The 27,761-nt window shown below is 39.5% G+C and overlaps 1 protein-coding gene across 4 annotated transcripts in view; it reads right to left on the reverse strand.

The window, feature by feature from the left end:
- Positions 1-27,761, reverse strand: part of rreb1a (ras responsive element binding protein 1a) — a 99,438-nt gene that overhangs the window by 40,343 nt on the left and 31,334 nt on the right. For 2 of the 4 annotated variants that reach the window (XM_050057347.1, XM_050057346.1), the window contains exon 3: positions 15,701-15,822. The exons of the other annotated variants lie outside the window; for them this stretch is intronic. The gene's annotated coding sequence lies outside the window, so the exon portion shown is untranslated. The remainder of the gene's footprint in view (positions 1-15,700; positions 15,823-27,761) is intronic. 4 annotated transcript variants of the gene reach the window in all.

Here is a 27,761-nt window from a genome sequence, read left to right on the forward strand (position 1 = left end):
ATATATACACAGGCAGAGTGCGGTATGCTGGAGGCTGCCTTCTTGCGTCGCCATATTTGAATACAGTGGCCGAAAGAGATACACGCGCTTCGCCTTTCGTGTTTATCTAGAACTTGCCATCACTGGAGACAAGAGAAGGTGAAGCTCAATCCGGGGCGCTTCTGCGTGAACCTGGTTTGTACTTTTATGATTCTGTCGCACTTTAAATGGAGGACCACACATATGTTTTGCCCCGTAAGAGGGAAACCACGCCACCAAATAAAAGAAAAAGATCAGATAAGCGAGGACGGGACAAAACGTGAGTGAATATTGGCGTTGCTTATTCCAGGTGGAAAGAACTCCTGAAGGAGAAGGATTTCACAAGGGATGCGGAGGTTGCCTGCTTTCTGCTAGACAGGTAATTCAATCTGATATTGTAAAATCATTTTGGCTTCATGTTTGCAACTACTTTTCCCTCTCGTCTAAGTTCGAGTAACGGCTATGTTTACATGCTAACGTTATCCTAGCCTTGGCTAACATTATCCCAGAGCTACAGCTAAATGGTTAGCCTAGCCTACAGCCTAATCTGTTGATTCCTCTTGTGCTGCTGCGAAGGCTGCCGCCCTCTCCTCCTCCTCTTCCCTCTGGGTAGCCGAGACACACCTCTTTGCCTGGCCGTTCCTGCACCGCCTCGACCCCCTCGCCCCCTTCCTCTCCCTGGTCTTCCTCCTCTCCCTCTCCCTCTTCCTCATCTCCCTGTGTCCTGTGGAAGAACACTCTGGAATCGCATATATTATAATTGTACCAACCTATATTTGCCGCACTGTGCCGTGACTATCACATAAAACGTGTTATTTTAGCATTACTGTGCTAATGTTTGCTCGTGTTACCAAAACAATTAGAGATAAAACACTCCTAACATATATCTCACAGATAACCTGTATCTCACTGGTAAGCTACAACATATCGTAACATGGTTTAGATTCGTAAATAAATATTCACCTCGTCGCTAGATACTACTGAAAAACTTGAAACTTTGTGTTTTTTCCAGGTTGCTTTGTTATTTAAGTGGGAGATGTGCACGAAATGTGCTAGCACAGATGATCTCTGTTTAGGTGATATTAATTAGCTCTCTTAATAACTTCTACCATGTGTGATCTTATCGTGAATGGAGAGTTGTTTATTAGACTTGTTTAAAGGAGTAAGTGCGGATGTAATGATTTAAAAACTGTAAATGTATATTTAGTAAGAACTGAGTTTAATGATATTTTTCCCTTTGTTACTTTTCAGAACCACACACTTACTGTCAGTGTTGTAAACTTCCTGCATTTGGAGATTAAAGTATCCTCTCAAAACCGATTTTCTGGCCAGAATCATTCACTACATAGTTGTCCAACCCAAGCCAGAGTGTCCCTGAAGTCGCCATCCTCAATGTAATTTAATTTAATTTAAAAAACCTTTAAGGGGAACCTATTTGTCGCCGCTGGTGCATGGGAATTTTAAGTGTGCCACACATCAAAAGCCCCGACTGGAGAAAGCCATCAGTGGGACAACGGATTGTTTTATTGTCAAGAGCAACTAACAACAAAGCACCAGTGAAGACTACCTACCACCAACAGAAAAGAGAAAAAAAACTGTCAAGAGACAGTTTCACAAAAGCTACCTGTCTCATTTTTCCATATTTTTATTGTCTTATGTCTCATAATAAGAGTGATAAAACACATTCAAGAAGCTGTTGTGCAGATATAAATACAGGTGTGCCTCAAGATTTTGCCCAGTGGTGTGCCTTGGGCACAAAAAGTTTGGACAGCTCTTGGTAAATTTAAAAAGGTCCTAACTCATCTTGACCACGTGCTTTTGTAAGTCAACTAAGGATTAAATAGCACAGAAGCTCTGAACGTTTGCTGCTGGCTCGTGTTGATTGGCCAGCCTGCGTTAACAACAGTATCTGGTTTCACAGATAAATATTCATGACATTTACAAACTTTTTGAAAGCTACAGGAGTGCCTTAATATATTGCATATTTATTAATGAATAAGCAGAGCTAATGAGGGTTATCAAAGCATAAACAAACCGAAAAAGAAAATCAAAGTGAAAATTTTCAAAAACACAAAATTAAAAGAAATAAGAAGCCTCTTATTACTTCTTAAACATTCAATTCAGATAGTTCTGCATTTTCAAAACATTTTAAGAAGTATAACACAGTGTTATTGTCCTCAACTCTTTAATAACAGCATCCTCAGCTGCTCCCCGTGTTCCCCGTACAGGCTCTGATTTATTTTGACAGCAGAAACATGCATGAAGATGTGATGTGAGACAGCAGAGGACAGCAGCAGTGACCTTTGATATATAAGAGCACAAGAGCAGCAGGTTTGGCTCAGCGCCGATTGGACCAGAGGGGAGAAAATGTGGAGTTTACAATGCTCACACCTGTCTCTACACATGACCGAGAGACACAGAGACAAAGTGTACATGCGATTTCATGTGGGACGTGATCAGATAGATGTATAAGAAATGAGTGTTTTTGAGAAAAAAGTAAGAATATTAAGAAGTAATGAGATTTCAAGGAGATGGAGGGAAGGGAGGGAGGATGATGGAGGAGATGAGGAATGGAAATAAAGGGTTTTTTTCTAAGAGAGGAGAGGAGAAGAAGAAGAAGAAGAAGAAGAAGAAGAAGAAGAAGGAGAAGGAGAAGGAGAAGGAGAAGAAGAAGAAGAAGAAGAAGGAGAAGAAGGAGAAGAAGGAGAAGAAGAANAAACTAGATGAAGATGAACAGGGAAGCAGAGAAACTATGAAGAGAGAAGGCTCTAAAATTATGAAAAAATCAATGGATTTTGGATGGATGAAGGCTGTAGCGCTAAAGATGAAGACAATAAGGATGAGGAGTGTATGACATGTAAAACAAGGCTGTAAAAACAAAGCAGCCTAAGATGACAAAAATATATCAGAACAGAAAAGGAAAAGGCAAAGCTGGAAGTTAATGTTAGGTTAATGTGAATATTAAGACATGTTACAGACACTAATTCTAAATTCAGAATTAGTCTGAGTCTGGTATCATTAAATTTTACAACAGGCTTCTAGTGTCAATACCAAATTAAAGGACAGGTATAATTTTTTTTTAAATATACACAGATTACTTTCTCTACTGAACTGAGGCCAAAGTTCTCAAACGTTGAATGAATGTTGTGTTATATTTCAGGCAGCCGTACAGGCACTTTGCCAGCACAGAATATCTACAATAAGCAGAATTTTGTTTGAAACTGGAACTTTTTTCAAAGAAAAAAGTCAGCAAGATCATTAATCTGACCAGACATTTAATACAAGCTTTCAGTAGTCAATTGCAAATATAATTTGGTAAAAAAAAAAAAAAAAGAAGAAGAAGAAGAAAATAATTAGGTTACCATTTAGATTTTCAAAAAACAAAAAATAAATTATTATTATTATTGTTGTTGCTGTTGTTGTTGCAATGTTGGGCAACAGTTTTTAATTTGGGTGGATAAAACAAGATGGAGGACGAGAGGACGAGTGGAGCGCTGCGAGTGACTGGTGACAACTGGCTGTGTGTGTGTGTGTGTGTGTGTGTGTGTGTGTGTGGGTGTGTGTGTGTGTGTTTATGAGTGTGTGTGGTGTTACCACTGACCTCTCCTTGTATCACTGCTCTTACATGACAAACTGTAACATGGCCGTGGCAGGTGCACCGACACACACACACACACACACACACACACACACACACACACACACACACACACACACACACACACACACACACACAGATCTAAAGCTTAACCCTGGATTGTTTTTTACATTAGCATCATTCGTCTTCTGCACACACACAGACACTGCAATTGGCTGATGAAGTGCTCAAGCAGCACTTTTTACAGCCTGCTGAAACGACTGGCAACAGACGGCTGCAAGAGGACGAGGGGGAGGAGGGTGAAGGATGAAGGATGAAGAGGAGGGGGTGACAAGGAGAGAAAGAGGGGAGATTAAGTGTGCTCAATGAGAAGGAGTGTTGGTGCTGAAGGAGGGAAGGACAGCAGGAGGAAAGGAGGAAAGATGGTGGATAGACAGATCTAAAGCAGCATGTTGTGTTGTGTTAAAGGAAGGATGGAAGGAAGGATGGAGGATGGAAGGAAGAAAGGGGGAGGGAGGATGGTAGATAAGATGGAGGAATGATGGGGAATAAACTGAAGGAGTGTTGAGGTTAAAGGAAGGAAGGAAGCAAGGAAGGAAGGAACTTTTTTTAAAATGGGTTTAAAAACCAAGATGTGATACTTGAATTGTTAAGATTAAGCTCATTACCAGATCAATAACCAATCAATCACATCTGATCATAGCCAGAGTGTGTACACTGTGATAAACTGTGAGTATGACTCCGTGTGTGTGTGTGTGTGTGTGTGTGTGTATATACAGTATATGTGTGTGTGATAGTTACTACATCTGCTCCCAGCCATCATTCTCTCTCTCTCTCTCTCTCTCTCTCTCTCTCTCACATACACACACACACAGCTGACATTCCTGCACATCCATGCAGAAACAGAAAAAAGTCAACATGTGGGAGCAAGGGAGTAAATGGATGTGTGTGTGTATGTGTCTGTGTGATGGAAAAGTTGTCTCTCAGTGCCAAATGTGCTGCAAACAAAAGGCGCCCCATTTATCCATCCCTGCCTGCCTCCTCTCTCTAACTACATCCCTCCATCTCCTCCTCTTCCTCGCTGCTGCCTCCTGTAAACTTTTTGTCCTATCATCCAAAACTTCCAAAACACATGAATCAAAGAAAGAAATATTCAAGAATGTGACCTTCAGAAACTCGTAAGTCCCTGACAAGACTTTTCCAGGCTTCACACACTTTTCACGACTTTTCCCAGCAGGAAAACACAAACCAGCGTGCACACAGGACTGCTGGTGATTAGTATCACCTGTGTTTTAAAAGGCTAAATGTCAAATAAAAGTAGGGAATTTACAAGTTCAAGCAACCTCGTAGGATACTTTTAACATTTGTTCTTTATGTATTTTACTTTCAAGAGTGTTTGTTCTAGGTTTAACTTGCTGCAAGATGAATTCCCCTTTGGGGATAATGAAGTTTAACTGACAAATGTTAGGGACTGTTCGTTATATATGAGGAGGGAGGGGTGGTGCAAAAAAGGGGGAAGCATGTCAAAAAAAACTGTAAGCTCTGGGAAGGGACTTAAGTTTTTAATTTCAGCTTAAGGAGGGGGCATACAAATTTAAATGGTTGTACTTTGTATTTATTTTACTGCAGATTTTTTAAGAAAACATGCCTTCCAAACCCACTCAAAAATTACAACATTTATCATTGCCAGAAACTGTAAGAACAGAAATCATCTTTGTATTTTCAAATTTCTGACGGTCCTTGGAAACATCATGCGACAAACGCACAAAATAAAAACCCAACCAAATCAAAGCTTTCAAATAGTGATATTTCATCAAAATCACTTCATTCTTTGTCACATTTAAAAATGTGGCCAAAAATTAACTGTTTGCACAAATTAGCCAGCATGCACGACAAGAATGAAAAATCCAAGTTTTTTCCAACCTCAGGATATTATCTTTAACTATTAACTTTTAAACATTGGTAAGTTTTAAGTTTTGTTTTGTTGATGTGGAGTACATTGTGTTTTTTTATTCTGAATAAATCTTTTTTTTTTTTTTTTTTTAAATAAGAATGCAAAAGTATGAAGATAAAGAACCCAAGTCTTTCAGACTGTGGTGACTTGTTTTTGGACACCAAGCATTTTGGTTTTTCCAAATTGCTCTGACCTCAGCTGAACACACATCATCTGTCCAGGGTGGGAAACACTTAATCAACAGCTACTTGACAAATACTACTACACTCTGCCTGTGGTCTGTAAATGACGCGAATTTGACAGATAGTTTGGCTGGTTGCCAGATGTCATCAGATTTGGTGAAAATCAAGCTGAAGTACTTTAGTTTCCCATCATTTCTTGCTCAGGCACACTGAGCTCAATGATTTCACAACCTCCTACTGTGTGTGGCACCTGTGTCAAGATGTAACCAAGTGACAGACAGTCATTACAGGGGAGGAGGGATGGCTTGTTGAAGAGAGATGGGGATGGAGGGAGAGTCGAAGAGTTTCCTGTCACCTGAGCCCCATAAATCCTCCCCTCACCTGACATGACAGCTGGGATGGTCACAGCAGGGACATGCTTAAAGTTTTCATCACTACTAATACTAACTCAATCCACATAACCTAGTGTTTTGGATATAAATTACTTTTTAAAAAGATGAAATACATTTTTTCATCTATTTAATTTTAAATGTATGTATTATAATATGATTTTATTCTGTTAACAGAATAGGTTCTGAAACCCCTGCTTTTACCTTGTGGTGGTAGACTAACATTAAGGCCATAGCTAATATTATTGTTTACAATAAACTGATTGATCATTGTGTTTACAAAATGTCACAACAATGCTATATACCCATTAAAGCCAGTAAGCTAAATATTAGTATGTTTATCATGATGTTGTAACCGTCAACTTTTATGTGACTAAAACAATTCATCTAATTTCTAAATTTGAATAAACCAACAGTCTTTCACTTAGGTCCTCGTTTGCCGTAACTTCATGCTAACTTAGCACTAGTTTTACTAAAGCAGTTTAACTCTAACACTGACTTTATAGCTTAATTTGTGATGCTAGCAGCTTTTAAAGCTAATAAAATAGCATTGTGTGGCACTGGTAGCATTCCAAGAAACTAAAAGTTTCTGGTGAGCTAACTAGGATTATTTTATGCTAGGACAAGTAGTTCATATCTTTAAACAGTGTTTGCTCCGTATTAACTGATAGCATTGCTGGAAAAAGTATAGAGATGCTATGTTAAGAGGCTAACTACCATTCTGTAGTAAGTCAGAGTGTAATGGTATGTGTATCTATTCCAAAAAGATTTGGTATGAGACGTTTGGTTTTATTTCCTGTTAATCCAATAAATACCCAAAAAGAATTTTCCCCAATTGACTTAATGGCGAAAATGACATCTCTAAATTAGTGGCAACATTTCTTCAGTGTCACAACCCCCAACAAATGACACGCATCACTATCAGGATTTGATCCATTCGGTCAGATTACATTTCAAAAGTCTGAAATAGCTGTAGGGTTACATAATTTTATCCCCATTCAAGCTAGCAGCGCACTAAACCAAAGTTAGCCGCTCAGCTACACTCGGCCACGCTAGGCTGCTAAAAATCTCTACTGCTGATACTCTATGGGCCGCATGGTATAGACGTATTGTCGCAAATCCCAGGATCATGAGGGTAATTCTATACGCAGCATTTTAACCATCTATGCGTCATGCACCACTGAGCAACTCTCATAGGAATGAATGGGGCTTTACGTCCAATGCTGTATTCAGTTCTCTTCTCTTAATACATTCTTGCGCTCTACACTTAAATGGGAGCACTGTTGTTCAAAAGGAACATAAAGTTCTATTTCTACATGAATTAACTGACGGTTAGTTGATCAAACAATCACTCTGCTGCTCAAAGTATGCTCTGCTGCACCGAGTGGTGCTCTGAATAACCAAACGGTACATTCCTACAGTGCTCCGAATTTAGCCACAGTTAATGTTTATTTTACATAATAAATATTGTCTTTTGCATTTGTTTTGCTCAATTTTCCTGCTGTACCAAACATGAAGCAAACTGTTACACCCCTAGTTGTAAAGTTAAGGAATATTAGCAGCCTGAGAAGCCAGTTAGCATCATTTACAGCCCCACAAGGCAGAGAGCCAGAGGCAAACTGACAAAACTGACACCTGCTGTAGAAAGCAAACAGCCCCACAGGACTCATCCTCAACTCTCTCTCTTTTTAACTCTTCCTCTTTTTTCTTTCCAACCTTCTCCATTTATATTTATATCACTCTCTTTTAGTGAGGTGGGATATTTGTATGTCCCGGGTGTCAGCTAACAGTCTGTGTTTAGCCGACACGAAGTGAGCGATGGAGGGATGTATGGGTGATAGATAGAGGGGTGAGGTGGGGAGAGCAGGATCCAGTGACCATATGTTGGCTATTTATTACCTCCTCCTAACTGTCGCCCTCTTTTCATCTCATTCAAAATGGTTTCACACACATACAGACGTGCAGTGCAACGCCCCAAAGACACACAGGGAAAACTAGATTCCAGTCAACATTTCTTCAAACATACATCCAGCCCTCATGAGCATACATTCAACCAGTGCTCAGTGTTCTTCTCATCCTCAGCCTCCATTTTAAACTGCAATCACCAACAGCACATTTATTTAACTTCAGGGTCAATTTATCTATAATTCCTTGTAAAAATGGTTTCACTAACTGAAAAGCTAATTAGCTTTAGTCAGCTCAGGCTAACAATATCAATTTCAATTTTATTTATAAAGCCCAATATCACAAATCACAATTTGCCTCACAGATTAGCCTATACGCTAAAAAGGAAAGTGATGCTGCCAAGCTAAATAGGCTAGCAAACTAGATCGGTGGTTCATAAAACATCGTCACATTAATCTAAAAAATTTCAGCCCCTGGGCTAAGTGTATAGACTACCATACCAAATAAGTAGTTGTACTAGCATCTGAAGCTAATTAGAATACACAGGTGGTCTTCGCTCCACTGATGTTGACAGCTGAAGCTAATTAGCTTTGGTCAACTAATGCTAACAACAGCCTATACGCTGCTATTGTAAAATGGAGAGTGATGCTGCCAAGCTAAATTGGTTAGAAAACTAGATCAGAGCCACATTAGAGATTTACTAGTTTATTTACTGAGGTTAAAGGAGTTTCAAAAAAACATTGTCACATTAATATAAAATATTTTTTAATGAGCTCTGTGTACCTTCACAAATAAGAAGTGGTACTAGCATCTGAAGCTAATCAGAATACATATTTGCTCCACTAATGCTGACAGCTGAAGTTAATTACCTTAACTCATCTTAAGATCAACTTTTCAGCTTCAGCATTTTCATCAAATTACTTTTCATTCCTTAAATGGCAACCTAAAATAAAAAAATGTTTTTTAGAACCAGTCTGAGGTGCAAAATCTGTACATTTAGACAATGCAAGTAGTTTAACAGACATACACCCCTTTCATCCCAAATCAGAAACACAATATTTACAATATTTGGCCAAAAGTATGTGGACACCTAAAAACTGCAAGGCAGAGCATCATTCAACAGGTAAAACCCAGCACTTGATGCTAAATAACATTACAACTCAACAATAACAAACTGGCTGCATGTCATGGAGCTCCTTTCCTGCCAGTGACATGATCAAAAATCAAAGTGATGGTGGTCTTTAGGCTAATCGCCAAACTAGAAGCAGAAACCGAAAGAAACTTTATCTCCGTCTCTTTCTGTTTCTGTGTCTCAACCACAACAGGAAGCTCACACTCACGGGAGTCACAAGAGAGTGCTTTGCTGCTTCCCCATGTGCAAGGGTTTTCAGAGCAAGAGAGAGTGATGGGCATTCTCGCTCTCTTTCTCATCGACCCCCCTGGCGTCCCCCACTTCCCTCCCTCCCACACCACCACCTAACACTCAGCTGCCATTACCCATCCTCCACTGCTCCTGACGTCCCTCCTCTCCCCTCGCAACACTACTCTGCCCTAACTTGTTAACATGAAACTGAACACAGAATTTCCCAAGGCTTTTTCGTTACACTGCATGGACAAAAGTATGTGGACATCTGAATATTACCGCTTTATGTGATGGTTGATTACGGAGGGATTTGTTCCCATTCAGCCACAAGACCACAAGTAAGTCCAGGGCTGATGTCTGGTGATAAGAACTGGCTTCTTCAAGACCACACTGAGAAAAACATTTATTTACAGAACTAACTTTGTGCACGGGTTGAAACAACAGCAATAACTAGTTCCCAAACAGTTTCATGCAATCCTTCAGCCTCACTTTTCCCTATGGGCCACTAATGAAAATGTAGGTGAAGAAGTAAGCTGTCAGTTTGAGTAACTTTTGCATTACATTCTGCAAGAGAGGTGTTCAGTAAATAACACTTAGGCTGATTATCGTAACTGGTTTTAGATTTTTAGGCCAGATCATATGATGTGAAATGAAAAGTATTGGTGTGGTACTAGCCCTAATCTGCATATCTAACATGTTTTTCAATGCGGTGTAGAGCTGAAACAATTAGTTCATTAAATCGGTAGATCAAAAGAAGACCAATCTGCAACAATACTGATAATGGAATAACTGTTTTAGTAATCTTTCGAGCAACAATGCCAAATACCTTCTGTGTTCCAACTTTTTAACTGTATGTATATGCAGTATTTTCCCTACCATTATATTAGAGTACATTAATTATTTTTTCTATATAGCGCCAGATCACGACAGAAGTCATTTAAGGTTACCTTTCCTATAGACAGGTCTATACCTTGTCCTTCTATTCAACAAACTAAATATCCGTATGTTATTTATCTTATGCACGACGGCATGTCATTTCTGTCTCTATATGGTCACGCGTTTACACTTCTCCTCTGCTCTCTGTATCACGCACGGTTGTTCCGCCCCGATGCGCGCGCACACGCACACACACACACACGTGCCCACACACACAAACAGAAACAAGTGAGCACACTAGAGCATGGCTCAGGACGCATTTTCCTGACCAAACCCAACCCGAGTCCGAGACAATTATAACCGTGCCCGTCCTGAAACCGCAGCAAGGCACTGTACACACACTCGGCGGAGCCTGTGTTGCGTTCAGGTGTTGTCACGTAAATAACAAATTCCAGCACTTGAGTAGCACAACACAGCAGCATGTCAAGTGGGCCCGACATGTAACACAACAACGTCTGCCTCAAGTGTGGCATGTAATGTTGTCAGTGCTTTATCAACAATAACAATGGCATAACATGGCAATAACAATCTTTTACCATCTCTGTTATGGCGGCTGATCTTGTCCTCTGCTCGGAAGGTAAGGAGCTCACAAACCTCATTGTTCTCCCAATTTGTGGACATTTACAGCCGCTGTTCTTCTTCTTGGAGTTAGCTGCTAACTGCTATCGGCTGCTTTTTAAAACTTCTGGCAGAGGGTCGCACACATACTACATTATCAAAGCGTCACACCAGTCCTGTCCTGCCGTCCTGGCCGTTGATTCAGATGTGGATTATTACACAGCTCTGTCCCACATTCTGCTACATTCTGCTTTGACATATTTTAGCTACCCAGTTTAAGCATTTGGTGTACTTGGAAGATTTTTACTGGTTCACTTTACACACTATCTGATGGAGGCAGCAGCAGACCAGTTACCTATAGAACACTGATAAACTGTTACAGATTTTTTTTGTTTTTTTTTGTTAGATGACTAAAAGCTAACCAACTTAGGCAGCGTTTGCTCAACGCCGTTTCATTTTATGGACGTGATACAGGGATATAATCCAAAAGTTAGTATAAACAAAGATTGTGATTTGGTCCATTGATTATTCACCTATATTTTTATTGCCTTATGTGGTAATAAATTAGTATCTATGGATTTGGACTGTTTGTAAGGCAAAAAAGACATTTAAATACATTTAGTTAATTATAATGGGCATTTTTCCACTATAGTAAGACATTTAATAGAATCTGATAATCGATTAATTATGAAAATAATGTTACCTATTTAACTGTCTATGTCTTCCATTTTGTATGTTTTAAAATATTTTTAAAAAATATTAAAATGTAGTTAATGTGAGTGTTGTCATATTTATTTCCATGTGCTGAAATAAAAAATAATCTTGTAACACCCTTGGGGCCAACTTTTATGCACCCCACTTTTCTGTAACGATCAAAATATTATGGTGCGTAGGAATATTTCAAAGAAGTCGGGGGTACATCATCAAACATCTTGTTTTGTCCGAACACTGGCCCAATACTCAAAGATATTCGATTATGAGGATATAAAACAAACAAAAAGAAGCAAATCTTGGAGAACAGCAACAGTGGAAAAGCCTGAACTTTGACATTTTTTTTTTGGTATTTCTGCTTAAAAATGTCAAAATAGTTGCTGATTATTTTTCTGTCAATAAACAAATCTATTAATTGACCTATTGTTTTTGTTGGTTAACACACATAAGTGGACAGGGGTGCCCACATACTTTTGGCATATTTTTCTTTCTCCATCTTTGCATATAATTAGAAATTAAAACTCAATTTGCTCCCATGTGTGCAATTCTGACTCTCCCTAGGCTCATCCTCTCTCCTCCCTCTCGTCTTCCTCCTCCTCGTCCCTCTTGCATCATTTTGTCTCTTTGTGTGTATTCTACCCTCCAGCTTGGTTACAGATTGACTGGTCTGTGTGTGTGTGTGTGTGTGTGTGTGTGTGTGTGTGTTGGAGTTTAGACCCGACGTGATAAAGTGTTGAGATAGCATCGACGGTGTGTCAGCTCTACTGTACAGCATACCAGAGCCAGGGGGGAGGGGAGAGTCTCAGCCAACCACTGAGCAGTCTGACTGTGGAAAATGTCTGCCAGCTCTCAGCCAATCAGGATGCAGATTCCTGCACTTGCTCCGTCTCTCTCAGATGAACAAACACACACACACATTCATCCCATTTGTGTGTGCTGTTTCATCTTTTCTCGCCTTAGTTTGTGCCTTTCTGCCTTCATACACCCTGGTAAAAAAAAACATATTTTACAAACTAAACACTTAGTTTTGTGTCATTCTACTTGATCATATTTGCATGAATGCCTTTTTGGAATTTATCAATATTTTACATCTAAAAACTTTTGATAAATATCCATTCTTTTTTAATACAATCATTAATTTAAGATTGATTTAATCACGTCACAATATCTTTGTTAAATTCTGGTCTGGGATCACTGCAGCAAATTAAGCAGTTGAGGTAACGCTGGTACATTTACATGAATGTTTTTAAAATATCAGCATTGATTAAATGTGCATTGAAAAATTATTTTAAAAAAAAGTCTTAGCTCCACCTAAACTGTTTAAAACTTAAATTTCTCATGATAATCAGTGTGCAATCTGATGTATAAGGGAGATATGACTTATTTCCTTTTTTGCAGTAAATATGTTGCAAAATCAAAGTCCAATTAACATTTATTTTTCTGTAAAATATTCCTGATTCACTTTTAAGAGAGCACTGAGGCTTTAAATACACCTAGAACTGATGGACCAACGATTATCGCTATAACTCCCAGAAACTTGTTTTTAATTCTGTTGGAAATGCCAAACATTTCTTGCAATTTTGGGTCAAATGTTTACAAAATTATGCACAAGACAACTGGAATATTTCCATTTACGTAAACATCATTAAGCTTCCATAAGGAGCTGCAAAAAGCTGACCCAGAACTTAAGTGCAATTCAAGCATTAAAAGCGATATTAAAAAAGATTTTTACGGGAAAATTTAAGAGGAATATCAGGGTGCAAGAGGTTATTATAAGGGGGAAAAAGCAGCAGAGAGCGGAACAGACAGCTCAATTTAAAGTCATCTAACAGCGCACTGAATGACTGCAACTTTCTGCCAATGCAGGAGCCAAAAGTCAGGACTAAAAGACAAGATTTGCAAGCAAATCTGGTTCTGCAACTTGAAATAGTTAAAAAGGCAGTCACCATTTTAATAAAACATACAAAACCTGACGTTTAAAGCTTGTGTGAATGAACACATTCAAATCTCATCAACGGCCATAAAAGATCTTACTGAACCTCTGCTCAGCTCTGCAGCTACACATGCAAACTGCATTAAAATAAAGGCAGTAAAACATATCTGAAACAACTGTGAATGAACATTAAGCTGCTGCAAACATTCAAGAGAACTGAGAACTGAGGAACCCCAAAAACTACTGACAAAAAGATAAAACAGTATCAGCTAATTTTAGGAATTAGATGGAGCCAGATAAACAGTGAAACAAACTGAGAATAAAAACAGTCAAAGTGTTTAAAGAGTAGAGAGCTTTTTAAATTTTCTTTGTCACCAGCTGATGAAAGTGATCACATGACAAGGAGGCAGCAAGGAAGCAGCAGGTGATGGAGCATATACAGGTGTGCGTGTGTGTAGATGACAGTTTTGCAGGAAGTATTCAGATGTTGAAATAAAAGTACTAATACCACACTGTAAAAATACTCTATTCTATTCTATTATATATGATCTCATTATATGATTCTGACTCATACATTTATGTAAAAGCAAGACTTAACTGTTGTAGTTGGTTGAGGTGGAGCTCAGTTTGAACTATTGACTATGATTATTTTCATTATGGATTATTATGATGATTATCTTCTCCGTTCATTGATTGATTTTAAAATATATTAAGAAATGCTGGTCGCAGTGAGCCACAGCCCAAAGTGACACCTTCACAGTGTTTGTTTAAACTCAAAATTATTACGAATACAATTATTAACATTATTTATTAATACATTACTATTATTAACATTATTCAAAGGACAATTTTGTGAAGCTGGAACAACAACACTTTATTTTACATGTCTGTTATTTTTTCATATTTTCCTCAAAACTTTGCAACAAATATATTTCTAATTTGGTATGAATCTGGGGAAAAAACAGAAAAAATGTCTGAGCTGTTGATATTCAGAGAAATATCCTATGCGAACTAGGCAGGTCAGTTTCGGTTAATTTTGCTTTCGGTAGCCTGACACCCATTAACTAGGAGCTAACTGGTTAATTTTTAAGAAAAAAAAAATACAGGAGGCCTTTGCTCCACTTACTCAGTGAGCTTTAGCGCTGCATTTCAGACTGTGATATTTTAAGGTTTTGTGATGTAAATGTTTTGCCTTTTATTTTGTTTTCTGTTGGCTTTAATGACAGTACATGAGGAATCACTGACCACCCTCTGGTCTCCACTGGTCACCCAGGTTGTGTGGCGATCAGCTGGTAATGCCATTCTGGTGGCATTACAAATTGCTTAAGAAACATGGTGGCCACCCTCCAGTCTCCCCCTAGGTTGCCCTGGTGAGTAAGGGACTTCATTTTGACTGCAAAACCCTTTTAGCATTGTTAACTATGTTAGCACCACTAGCCACACTAATGAGCAGCGCCACTAGCTAGCTCCTATCAGACCCACGTGGTGCACAGCGCAGTAACGAAGTAGCATAATCACCAGATTACACATTTTTTATGAGCTGTACACTGAATGAATGAGCAAAGTTAGAGTCGCTTATATTATTTTCTTATACTTGGGGCTAAATTTATTTATTTTATTTTTTTTTGTGTATTGATTATTGGACTAACTTTCAGGTGTACTTTCACATTTTCATGTTTTGTGTGCTAAAATCTGTAAAATAACTAAAGCAGTTAGATAAATGTAGTGGAGTAAAAAGAACAATATTTCCCTCTGAGGTGTAATAGAGTAGAGGTATAAAGAAGCTTACAACGAAAATACTCAAGTACAAGAAGCTAAACTTTGTACTTATGCATAGTACTTGAGTAAATGTACTTCCACCACCGGTGGATGGAAGTCTGCAGAAGATGCTCAAGAATGAAAAACGGGGTCAAAGGTCGCTGATGGAGGGATGACGGCCATGCTGCTGAACGCTGGAAAAAGAATGAGGAAGAAAACGATAGAGGGGATGGTGTGATGGCGCAGTGTGTCGGAAAGTGAAGGATGAAAGATGAGAAGGACAGATGGATGTGAAGAAGCTCGGCAGGCAGAGCGATGAGGTGTATTTGTTGTATTCGACAGCGGCAGGATGGATGGAGGGATGAATGAATGAAAGGAGGGAGGAGCATATTTACCCGTCCTCTTTCGTAAAGCAACGCTCGCTCGTGTCGCTCAGGGCGATGTGGGAGGGGGGCGGGGTTTGTTGTTGTTGTTGTTGTTGTTGTTGTTGTGTGTGTGTCTGCAACCACTGCTCACACTGCAGGGGGGAGAGCACAGAGAGACAGTCAGTAACACACACACAACAAAACACACAATGGATACACATACATATTCATTCATTCAACCTTTATTTATACTCTGCTTGTTGGCTGTTTGCGAGCAGAGTGCTGCCACATTTTTATTCCTCATTCAAGCTCAGAGAAAAAGATATGACACACATTTCCCCAAATACAGAAAAAAAAATCAACAACAGAACCTCTTTGTTGTAGGTAAGAAAAAATACAGAGGTCAGTGGGCCCAGAGTGACTCATGGGAAACAGAGATACCTGGTATCTGTAGTCTGTAGTCAGATAAAAAGAAGTTACTCGTCTTCTACTGTATGTGGGCCATGAAACAGATGAGGCTCTTACACTGGAACCAAGCTTTAGTTTAGTTTGAATTGTCTGTGTGAATGATCTGGTACTTAGGATTTAAAGAGAGAAAAGTTGTTTTAGAGAATGTACTATGTGCTGAGGCTGAAAAAAAATGAGGTGCTTCACATGTAAAAAGTGAGCCTGAGTTGTGAAAAAGAAGAATTAGGATACTATGTGGGAGATTTTAAATGGGAGTAGTGACACAGCTGCTGTAAGAAAATTAGGAAATTTGAGATAAAACAAATTAGGTGCCTGCAATCTAAACAAAAGTTAAATAAAATACGGATGTTTTCTGACAGGATTAGGGGTGTCAAAAGTTAGCCTTCAATCTGATAACGGCAGAGAATATTTTTGACAGGTTACACATTTCGATCTACAGCAGAGATAGTCAACTTGCCTTGCACAGGGGCCACTTTTGTAAAAATGCCAGGAGGTCAGGAGCCATTTAATAAACAAACAATTTTACTGTGAATTAGAAAATGGTCAGTGGGCCATCTGGCACCCCTGGTTGTCTTAAGAATACTACTGTAACAATTTCATAACACACAACCAAGTTCCATGACCTTTCACAAGCTTTCAGTGATTGTGAAATTCCATGAATTTTCAAGGTTTTCCATGACCTTGGGAGCCCCTGCAATAGGTTAATTTGGATACTCCTTACAGAACTGCTCCACACCCTATTGCGCCCTCCCTCGTGTGGGAGCTAGCTGGTGGCGCTGCTCAATGTGGGAGACCCAACAATGTTGCTGCATTAACATTGTGCCCACCCTCCAGTTTCCCCCCAGCTCACCCAGTGAGTAAACGACTCACTTTTGAACCACAAACCCTCGTTTGCTATGTTAGCTCTGTTAGCACTGTTAACAGTTTCATCATGGCTAGTGGTGCTAACATAATTAACAATGCTAAAGGGGCTCAAAATGAAGTTGTTACTAACTATGGCTACCTGGGGGGAGAGCAGAGGGTGGCCACCATGATTCTGCCTTTGGCCACCTTGGGTTAGGATGGTGTTACCAGCTGTAATCGTCAAATGAGCGGCACCACTAGCTAGCTCCTGCCCAACCCAGGTGGTACAGAGTGGCTAACTAACCTGTGGAGACCGTAGGGTGAGCAGTGGGCCCTATGTTTCCACATGTTAACACAACCAGCCGGCTGTCTGTCAGCGAAGCCAACACTAAATAAAAGTCAAAACAATTACAACACAAAACATGAAAATGTGACCACCTCTAAATGGATAGCACTTTGAAATGCAGCATTAAAACTCACTGAGTCAATGAAGCACCAAAATAAAGGAAAGGCCTCTTTCACATCATTTCGCTTTAAAAAAAAAAAAGAAAAATGAATCAGGTAGTTACTGTTTAATGGGTGTTGGGCTATTGAAAGCAAAATGAAACAACATTACTATGTGTATGATGTTTACCTGACATCTGATCAAAAAAACAACTAGTGTTATTTGTGTAGTGATATTATGTGCAATGAATCTGGTTTAAAATGAAAGAAAAAATAGGTATGTAAGGCAGTGAGGTTCCTGCTGCAGCATGAAAACAACAACTAAAGAAGAAGAAAAGGTGATGTCCAGTATAAACAGAAGCTTAGCTGAGCTAAAGACAGCATCCTAGACAGGATGCACAGGAGGAGGAGGAGGAGGAGGAGGAGGAGGAGGAGCTGAGCATCAGATGATAATCTGCTGCTGTTAGACAGACAGAAGGAGGTGAGAGGAGGGATGGAGGGAGAGAGAGAGGGGAAATGATTAAGGATGGATGGATGGATGGATGGATGGATGGAAGGATGGATGGATGGATGCAACAGGCTGCAGAGCTCATGGATGTAGAGTGGAAGTATTTATGGTTGGGTGGATGAGGAGGGAGAAGAGAGGGGGGAAGGAGACAGAGAGAGATTAAGAGCTTAGACGGTTGGTAAGACTAATTAGGAGGCAACTGAGGATGGACAGAGGGAAGAGGAGAGATGAAGAGGCGATGGAAAAAAACTGAATAAACTGTCTGTAGCCAGAAAACCCTGAACCAAAAATGAATCTTTAAGTTATCACCAGGATGCTTTTAAGTGCTCAGTCTTTAAATAACACAAATAACATGTCCGATCATGACTCCTGAGCTTTACAAACAGGTTTTGTAGCTGCTGCTGTGTTGTCAGCGTTAATGGGCTGAGTATTGTTGGAGATGGAGGAGGTGTAAGCTGATATTCAGGGAGGTGCCACAGCTCCCACCTAAACCAGGGTTTATCACCATGTTCTCCCCTCCACCACACAAAGCTCCCGCTAAGCCAGCAGCTAATGAGCTAGCCGCGCTAACTCACTTTAGCCATGTGCTGCTAACAGCCGCCTGCTGCTGCTGCTGCTGCTGCTGCTGCTGCTGCATTGTTTGTAGCTTTGCGGCGATAAAGATGCAGATTAAAGCTGATACAAAGAGCTGCTAATGTCCTGACAGGGTTCATGTCAGCACACAGGAGACACTCACAGGAGTGTGCAGATGATGCTTCTGTCATGACAACACTTAAACATTCATGCTAACTGCTTTTTAATCTGAATTTTGTTTTTGTCACTGACAGGCTGTTAAAGCGTAAGATCCTTTTTGTTTAACCAGACACAACCCAGATATCGCCATCGCTAAACCCATCAGACTCCGTTTAAATAAACAGTCATTTAATTTTTCACATCTAACTTGGTGAATAAAGGGTTTATTTCAACCAACCAGAGCTGGTGATGGTTGGAACAGTGGAAAGACAAACCAAGACGTTTTTTGTGAGTTTCTGTTGACTTAGAATAAAGTGTGTTTTACGATAATAAAAACAATGTATAACAATGTTAAACAAAAAGGATCTTACTCTTTAACAGAAAGGTCTCTGTAGGGATCCTTTCCGTAATGTTGTCAGACACTTACAATAATAATCTAAGCCTATCAGTTACAAAAACAAACACTTTTAGTGGACGTACACAGTGCTCAACCGCTTGCATGGCTTACATTGCAACCTGTTTCGCTGTTGCAGCACTCTCTCTCTCTCAATACCGGACCAATTTCAAAAGCTCCCATTAGTCACTGAGACACAAAATCATGGGAAAAAATGGTCCAGGTTGGAAGATACTGAAGTTACCCTTTAAGTAGCATTAAGTACCAACCACCAGTTCAGGACAAGTACCTTGAATTTGTACTGAGGTACATTACTTGAGTAAATGTACTCCGTTTCATTCCACCACTGGCTGTTTTTCATTGAACAACAAACTTTAATAGGTTGTCACCTGTAAATGATGGCTTGTTTGTTGAGCAGATTTAAGAGTTAATTTTCCATTTTTGGGAAAACCTCAGCTTGTTCTAACCTGAAAACTAGAGATGTGCAAAGCCTGTTATCAAATAATCAAACATTAACATTAAAGCTTATCAGCTGAATAAAAATCACTTCAGTACTCATGTGTGCACAGCCTCTGACTTCTTCACACTGCCTGCTGGTTAAGCAGTTATTCTACTCTCTAACTTACATGAAGCTATGAAACATTAACCAGCTGCGGTGTCGATGTGTGCTGGTAAGTGTCTGTTACAGTGTAACTGGGTTGACTGGGAATGAACAGAAGGAATGACGATGCAAAAACCTGTGGAGGAAAAAGATGCTTCCAACTGTGAGAGCAGGCCAGCAGCTCATCGCAGGGCCTGTAAGACACTCTGACGGTAAAAATAACCCGCAGAGCAGGATGAGGAATGTGTGTGTGTGTGTGTGTGTGTGTGTGTGTGTGTGTGTGTGTGTGTGTGTGTTGAAGAATGCCGCCCTGCTTTTGGTTGACAGGCATGGACAAGTGTAGAGAGCCTGGAGGAGAGGAGATAAGAAAGAGGAGGAGAGGAAACACGAGAGGAGAAGAGAGGAAGAAGAGAGGGCTCCATGAGGGAAGAAGAGGAAGGACATATGACAAAATACAAGACATCAGGAGGAGTTTTAGTTTTAGTGGAGATATGATTTAGACATAATGAAAAGAGAGAAAGATTTAGAGCGAGAAAAAGTTGGTTTTAAGAATTTAAAATGAAAGAATGAGCTCCATGTGTAATAAGTGTTTTAGTTGTGAAGAAGAGGAATTAGGTTTATATACTATGGAAAATGTTTTGGGAACAAACAGGGACATTAAAGCTTATTGATCAAATGTAGAAGAGGAAAAAAAGGAGAGGACAGGGGGATGCACAGACAGAGGAGTGGAAGTGAGAGGAGGTGGAAAGGCAGGAGGTGTAAATTAAAAAAGGATCAGAAAGGAGGATGGAGGGAGGAGACAAAACTGGAGAAAACCAAAATCATTAACAAGGTTTAAAAATTTGTTTTAACATAAAACAGGCAGACACTTTTATTTTCATGTCTATAAACATATCAACACAGATTTAATTTCAGAATGCATATTAGTATATTTTATCCTTTTGTTCATTTTCTCAATAAAAAAAACAAGAGGAATGCTTTCCGGTAGACATGTGAAGATGTCAACTTTGGGAAGTGGTGACGAGTAATTTGTCCATTTTTTTTTTACATTTTATAACCATCCGATGCTGATACATCTTTAACTTTAGTAAAGAAAATCAGAGGAGGTAAAAATAATTATAACCATAAAACCCTCATAAAATTAAAAACAACTTGACTACCAACTGCAGGGTAATCTTTTTTATTCCTTTATATAATTTTTCATGTATTTATTCAGTTATAATCTTTTTAATTTATCTATTTATTTTATTATTTCTTTTCGTATTTTTTAAATTTTACTTTTATTATATTTTTGTCTTATGTATGGTGCAATGATTACTAGCTGTAGGAGAAATATTTTTATTTTTTATATAAACATATTATTTCATATTTTTTATTTCTTTAATATATTTGTATATTATTGCCTTGTGTATGCTTGCTGCACACCGATATAGTTATGTATTGTTTATGTTTTTTGAAAATAATAAATAAAGTATAAATAAAAAAATCTTTAACCTTGAATCTAAATTCAAGACATTCTACCCATCACTCACACAAACACACCTAAAGCCTCGGCACAGGAAACAGGGTGTATCACTGCAGAGTTTCACAATCCACACTGACACAGCAGCATGGATGTTGCGGGCAGAGCGAGGCTCAACACAATGGAGGAGAGAAAGGGTCTACTGCCTATCACAAAAAAGGAAGTGAGAGAAGATGAAGAAGGAAAACATAAAGACAGAAGTGAGCGAGAAAATCCAGTCAGACCAGACAAGCCGCTTCTTCTGCACACGCTCACTAAACTCTGCCCCGATTGGCCGGCTGCCTGCCACCCTCCATGTAACCTCGCAGTCGATTGGCTGTTGAGGCTGTTGGCAGAGTGCCTTGATGTCTGCCTCAAGGACATTGACACCTTCCTCCCCCTGTCCTCACCCTCCTCTGTGTTCTTTTATTGCTCGTTTCTCCTGAGCGTGAGCATCCTTATCAACTGTTCACACACACACGCACACAAATGAGTCACTACATGCAGTTATTGGTTAACTTTCAGTTCAAGTCTGATCATGTGTTGAGTGACATCGGAGGAAAGTTTCTCAGATCTTCGTATAAACAGTCGATCACCTGTGAACTCCTGCATGAGGACTCTCTGTAAGACTCTAAACACGTTTCATGAGTCATGTGTGACGCCTTCAGATGTTTCATGATGACTTATGATGGTATGATGGATACTTGTAACACCAGAATGAGACCTCAGATAGCCCTAATACACCCGCACAGTGCCCTGAGATCTGTTTCAAGTTACAGTTTTCATTTTTTTTAAGTCTTACTCATTTGTTTTCTGTTTTTATCCCTGAAATATATTATATTTTTGTATACTGACCTTGTTTATAGACTTAGTTTATTTATTTTATATTTATTGTTTCACTGTTGAAATTCTTGTCTTGTAGGGATTTATTTACTGTTGTTAACTTTTGATTTTATTCATTTATTCTTTTATTCTTTTATTTATTTATTATTTTTATTATATTTATTTTTTAAATATTTTTAGCATTTTATCGGAATTTTTTATTTTGCAATTTTTTTTAATATTTTCATAACTTTAGTTATTTTAAATATTTGTAATATTTTATTGTTTCGTTTTAAGTCTTGCGAAATTTTATTTGTTGTTTTTTTATTTTTGTATTTAATGTTTGTTTTTATTTACCTATTAAATTGATTTGGGGTTTTTTTTAACTTTAAGTCTTACAAAATTTGTTTATTTTTATTTATTTATTTTTAGCACTTTGTTTTACAGTTGAAATTTTAAGTCTGCAAAAATGTGTTTATAATTCTTTATATTATTTATTTTAATCATTGTTTTTTAGCATTTTATTGTTTTGTAATGTTTAGTCTTGCACAGAAAAGTTGTTGTCATTTTTAGTTAATGTAAAAATGCCTATACAATTAGGTCAGTAATCAGGGTTCTGTCCTTCACACTTTTTTTTTTTTCTGACGCATTAAAGCTTCAACAGATGAAGCCTTTAAATCAGTCAAAAAGAAACTGTGTGCTGGATCTGCCCGTCATGACGCAGCAGTATTACTTCCTCATATTAACATGGGAAAGATGAGAAAATGAAAAGGTTGCAAAAATGCACATCAGCTGACTCTTTCTGAGTGTGTGTGTGCGTGTGTGTATGCATGTGTTCCTCCCTTCCATATGTCCATTTGTTTCTGCATTACTTTCTCCATCCTCCTCCTCCAGCTTTCTTCTGTAATTACAGCCACGATGGGGTATAAGTCAGAGCGGGGGGGGGGGGGGGGGGGGGTCCCTTGCCACATGCTGGGCAGCTGTCTCACACACACACANCATTACTTTCTCCATCCTCCTCCTCCAGCTTTCTTCTGTAATTACAGCCACGATGGGGTATAAGGGAGAGCGGGGGGGGGGGGGGGGGGGGGGTCCCTGTCAACATGCTGAGCAGCTGTCTCACACACACACACACACACACACACTAGCACACATTTTAACAGGTGTCTGAGACAGCCAACGACCTCTGCTCTCTCCTCTGTGAGACCTCTATTCATTCAGACCATGATAACAGACAGTAGGCTAGCCGTGCTACGCTCTGTGTGTGTCTACGTGTGTGTGTGCATGTGTGTGGTGCAGCCACTTGTGTCTCCTCTGTTTCTGACTCACTAAAGCTTTATTATTCACTCGTACGTCACCAGATGCTACAACCTGAAACACACACTCACCAGCTTTCTGCCAAACACTTGTGCTGCTGAGTGTGTGTGTATGTGTGTGTGTATGTGTGTGTGTGTGTGTGTGTGTTCAGTGAAACAGCACTGAGCAGATGTTAACACACCAACACACAAACCAATGATGGAAAGTACAGTATTTCCATTTTCTTCCATCTGAGAGAGCAATTGTAGTTTTGCTGCAGTTAAAAACCGGACAATTTTGTTTGCATGATTGTATTTAAATCAATCTAAAATAAAAACCTTAACAGCTAGAGCATTCATTCTTTTTTTACAGCAAAAAGCTAAGTCTTCTGTCTTTCCCATTATCACATCATGACCTTACATTACCTTACTAACATGGTGTGTATGTATATACATATATTATTCATAACAACACGCACCGCCATCTTATTTGCCATCTTTCATGTGTGTGCTCATGGGTGTGTAGGTCTTAAGTCTTAAGTGAGCATTATTGGTGTATTGATATATCTAGGCAGCAGAAAGCATTTGCACCACTGACCAACAAAAACCTTGTCTAAAGCCAGAATGGTGCAGTACTTTCCTGCTATTCACATAGTACGATGTGCCTACATAAAACGCACATACACTCTGCTTGTTACACACAGGGACGCACGGATGGTTGAATAAAATAATACATCGTTAATGACAGAATGTGAATGTAGCAGAGATGAGGGCAGAGCTGCAGAGCAGCTGTCCGACTCCACATTAAAAGAGACACCATGCACATTTACGTGTACACAAACAGCAGGAGAAGCTTAAAGTTTAGTTCTGTTTCCTCTATCAAGATTATAACTAGAGTTTTTAGTTGTGCTGCCAAAATGACCTTTGATATTTTACTGTAGTACTCTCAGCAGAAAACCGTTCGATTCTCCAATTTGCCAAATCCGCCAAGTAAACAGCAGTACACCAGCTGCAAGCACACCTGGCTTTTAATGGGAATGGGAGTTGATACTCTGGTTGAATTCATGTTACACCAAAAACGCACATACAACTTTGAACTGAAAAGGCTGTAACTCGTGTTAATGCACTTTTAATGCGCGTTTGAACTGGAGGGAGAGAGTGGAGTTTGTCCTCCATCACTTTTATTAGAGGCACATTGGGACTGGAGTTTTTATGAACATGAGGAAAGATGACAGCAACACAAACCTGTTTCAATGGTCATATAAAGAGTTGATCTGCAAAAACAGATTACAATTAATAAACCAAAACCATGCTTTCTTTACAAATATCTATTTTCCTGTTTGTTTTGTATGGTCATGCTTTATGTAAAGCACTCTGAATTGTGGACTGAAATCTGCTATATACATTAACTTGCCTCACCAGTTTGACTGATATAAGAAAACATGAATAGAAGAATAAACAGAAAAGGAGATATCGATTAAAGAACCCTTAATGTGGACTACTGTTTTCAGACTGACTTTAAAAAACGTGAAACTTCCTGTAATAACAGGAAGTTTTCTTGACTTTACAGAAATATTTCAACACTTACTGGCTTTAGGAAACTGCAAAGTTAAACTCTGTATAATTTGAACTAACTATAACTCTAAACTATGTAATTCTCTGATTTCCCCGCAGCTGTTTGTCAAATACTAACTGAGCAGTAAAACTTCTGAAAACTGGCAGGAACTACAGAGGTACTGGTAGTAACAGTAGCTGTAGTATTATTTTATGAAGTGTAGTGATAAAAACATCTGCCTCTGTCCTCCTCCTCCTCCTCCTCTTTCTCCTCTGAGCTCCTGAGATTTATTTTCATTTATAAAAAAAGTTTCCATTGTGGTTGGAAACTCCTTTCAAACAAACACTTTTTTCTTTTTTCTCCTGTACACAAAAACTGAGCTCCTCTGTTTTTCTTCTCATCCCTCCATCACTTCTCCATCCCTCCCTGCAGGAGTCAAACTCTCCTCCTCCTCCTCCTCCTCCCTCCATCATCCTTCAGCAGTTGTCTCTCTGCTCAACAAGCGACACATTCATCCTTTGCACAGCTCACATACTCTATAAATCCACACACACACACACAGACACACACACACACACTGCCTGCATATCTGCTAACACAATCGAGAGTGTGTGCATGTGTGTAAATGTGCGTCGGGGTAAGAAACACACACACACACACACACACACACACACAGAGTCCACATATTTGCTGGCTGACAGATACTTGTGTGTGTGTGTGTGTGTGTGTGTGTGTGTGAGAGAAGTGGGAGGGAGACAGACACACACACACACACACACACACACACACACACACACACACACAGCTGGCCACATCCATAACACAGTGTGTCCTCGGCCTCAACAGGCTGCTGTTATCCTTCAGTGTGTCGATCACAGAGTGTGTGTTCTCTGCAGAGATGCTTCAATCTAACACCAACTGACCACAACTGCTGCTGCTGCAGCTGAGTGTGTTCATCTACTGGAGTGATACTCAACTTGCAGCCAAAGGGCCAAATAGGGTGCCGGGTGGCTTTTGAAAACCATTTTCTAATTCACAGGAAAAATTAATTGATTCATACTGGGAATTTTTTTGTACTTATAATAAAAAATTAAGTGCTTTCACACAGCTGCGCGGCATCCGCTCTAACAACCACCTACTCACAAGAGCTTTCCCCAGAAAAGCAAAGTCTTTTTAAAAGTAGTTGCTGCTGCTACAGTCCTGGGCTGTGAAGAAGTGCAGGTGCTTTAGTGAACGTCACTGACGGAAGTGCAAGCTAGCTTGGCACCATGTAAATAACGGCACACTGGAGCAAGACAACAGAAATCACTGAAATTACCAGCCATCTTGAGTTTGGAGTAAATGTTATCGCAGGCCCAGTTTTTCTTCTAGTTGTCCTCTCAAGTTGCTAGCAACATGTACAACTGCAGATATTCCGAAACCACCATTGTCAGCTTCTCCATCCTGTCGTCTTTCTGCTTCTATGATGCTTCTATTTGATCGTCCAAAGCCAGGTGGAAACCACCAGAAGTTCAACACAGTGAACTGCCTGTCTTTAGATGCTAGAGTGCATAAAGAGGCATTAAAAAATAGCTTGCTTATCAAAAAAAGTGTCAGGGGAGGATCTCCGGATCGGAAAGCCCCTGTGTACATGTGGGGGGCTACTGACTGGACCCTGACCTACTGTCATTCCGCGTAAGTGGCCCCCGCGCAATGCAATGTCGCGTATCCCTGATCTACTTGACCGCTACTGATACCACACTGTAATTTGAAGTGAATTACTTTATCAGTTATGAAGCAACCAATGCCAGGTCAATACAGCATAGCTTAGGTACAACTGGCTGGCTAAGTTGCCCTGCTTGCTCGCCAACGTTATTGCTAGCAAAATACTATCTGAGTGAATATGTCTGTTGGTTAGCATGCCAAATTACTTCCCCAGCTAACGTGATCCATGATACTAACTTGTGTATTATGACAAATGATATTATGATGTAAAGGAACAAAGTGCTTTGTGCTAGCCAAGAGCAATGCAGGAGCGATCAACGAGCTAACCGTAAGCTGAGCTAATGTTAGCCAGCTAGCTGCTATTCTGCAATACACTACAACAATATCTATCTCTGAGATGTGGTGAAGTAGGAGTATAAAGTAGTATAAAAAATACCCAAGTAAAGTACCTTAAGTGCCTAAGCGAGTTTTTAATTCCAGCACTGAAGCAGACTGAGAAAAGTAATCAAACCAGATAAGTATGTGAAATAATGAACTATGATGACCTCTTTGATTGAAAGAAAGCACATATCAGTAAAACATATAATCCTGAGCTGCAGCTCTAAATCAGGTGAGTTTAAAACTAAGTTCTGCTAGTTTTGGATTTTCTGCACACTGTGAGTTTGTAAAGTCATCAGAGAACTCGCACGAGACAATGCAATAAATATAATGCAACAGATTTAATCTGAATGATTACGTTTGAACAGCGAGTGAAAAACAACCTATCCTCCTCCTCTTTCCTCCTGCTGCTGCTGCTGCTGCTGGAGTTACAACAACAATAGAAGCTGGGTGTGACTCCTCCTGATCCTCCTCCACCTCCTCTTTTCTTCTCTCTCCATCGCTCTCTGTATGCAAAGTAAACCCTCACAGCTCTTTCATCACCTGAAACACACCATGACTGTGTGTGTGTACGTGTGTGTGCTGAACAAGTCCAAAGCTCAAACCGGCTTTGGCGTGTATCAGCATGCTGTGGGGCCTCAAGGCGACGCGCGCGCGCACACACACAGACACACAGACACACAGACACAGACACAGACACACACACACACATACACACACAGCAATCTGTGTTGAGAGACTTTGATGCCAAACTGTTTTCACTTTCAATCAATGACATGATAACAACCAAAACACACATTACAAGTGTATTTTGGTATCAATAAATAATAAGAGAATTAACAACCA

The sequence above is a fragment of the Epinephelus moara genome, chromosome 11 (assembly GCF_006386435.1).
Source record: "Epinephelus moara isolate mb chromosome 11, YSFRI_EMoa_1.0, whole genome shotgun sequence".
Taxonomy (NCBI): domain Eukaryota; kingdom Metazoa; phylum Chordata; class Actinopteri; order Perciformes; family Serranidae; genus Epinephelus; species Epinephelus moara.